Source organism: Phytophthora parasitica, assembly GCF_000247585.1.
Source record: "Phytophthora parasitica INRA-310 unplaced genomic scaffold supercont2.23, whole genome shotgun sequence".
In the NCBI taxonomy this organism is placed as follows: Eukaryota; Oomycota; class Peronosporomycetes; order Peronosporales; family Peronosporaceae; genus Phytophthora; species Phytophthora nicotianae.
In genome coordinates this window covers 460,508-462,182 of record NW_008649009.1, presented here as the reverse complement: position 1 = coordinate 462,182, position 1,675 = coordinate 460,508, and positions in this window count along the sequence as shown.

Here is a 1,675-nt window from a genome sequence, read left to right as displayed (position 1 = left end):
ATAATATCCGTAATAATGTTATTATATTATTTTTCCATGCACTGGTACTGACCATGAGATCCGTTCCTGAACAACTGGAGCTTTCTTGTGAAGAGCACGCTGTCGCTGGATAGCAACCAGACACACGAGGAGGCCACATAAGGCACCATCAAACTTTCCAGCAGCGCCGTTGCCGAACCGTAGACTTGCATCGTTTTGTGTAGTAGTACGGTGCATACGAAGAGAAATCGGGGCCATATTGATGGGGGTAGGAGGATATTAGATTTTGAAATATGCGGTAATTGGTCAGAAATCAAATTAGTTGATGGTTGGTCAACATTAAAAACGCGTGCCGGACGCGTGCGTTTGGTCCTTTTTCCATGCGATTTTTTTGTATTGCCATCGAGCCAATTTCATCACAAAGTCTGCAAAACGCATGCGTCCACTCCGGATGAGAACAGGCCTAAGGGCCTGGTTCGCTCGTCGGGTCAGGTTATCTAGGCATCCACGCAAGGAGCTGATTGGCTAGTCCTACAGTAAACTTTATGTAGAAATAAACAGTCATACCTTCATGACACGGGGGTTGTGCATATCAAATATTACCAATCTGATCATAAATTGTGGTGCTGACCGCTCAACTGGTGAAGCCGGTTGAGTTTTATTGGGGGCCTTTGGTATAACTTGGATTTGCACCCTAGTGGTTTACCTTGCCGCTACGGCGTGGAGTATATATTTTGGAATCACTGATGTACGACATCAACTCTTGGCTGAGCTCCTCTAGAGGTAGTTGCCAAAATTCTTTTAGGAGATCGAACAATCCGTACTGTTATTTTTTTTACCTTTGGTGTACTCCAATAGCGTGCTCATGTGAGGCATGGTGCTGATAAGAGCCTCCACAAGGTCGTTCACCAAGCGGTAGTCACAGGTTTGTCTGTAATCGCCATCAGTCGTGCCTGGTTTGCAGCACCGGGGTGGCCCAGCGACTCGTGGGTTCTCATAAATCCACCCGACATTGTGATACCTTGGATATTTTGATTAAAAAATTACTAATATAATCATTCATCTGATTGGCTGAGTTGTCCGTATATGGCGATCATCCGTATCAACATAAAGTTTACTGTGCAATGACTTGATTCCGTATGCCGCATACGAAATCAAATCATTGTACCGTATCCTTTTTGTATACAGTATACTGTTTGCACTAGGATTGGAGATGCTCTAACAGCGGGGGAGACACAACACACTAATGAGCCCAAGATTCTAACTTGTGGAGCTCGATATTAATTTCGGAAACCCGGTCGGACCCACCACTACGGGAGCTGGGCTCCTGCTAGCAGCACGCAGGCAGCTACGACTGATACCCAGCCACCGTAAAAATGGCAATCAGTACGACCGAAATTGGCAAGATAATCATCAAGACGTTAGACAACTTCTATTTTAGATTGTAGGGGTGTGCGTGTCGGTCGGTCAGACAGTCACAAGGAGACGGCAAAGTAATGTTCTGTCTTGCATCTCAAAGCTGCCGCGAATAGACAGTATCCTACACTCTGCCTGGCGGGGAGTGCAGAATGACCGCAGACCATCTCGAAAGGACTCGTACTATTTTATCAGAGAATTCAGCGGTTGAAAATGCGCACCGCGATTAGAAAATGTAGGGAGTAACTAAGGAGCGCCCAAGTTGGAGCAACCTAACATA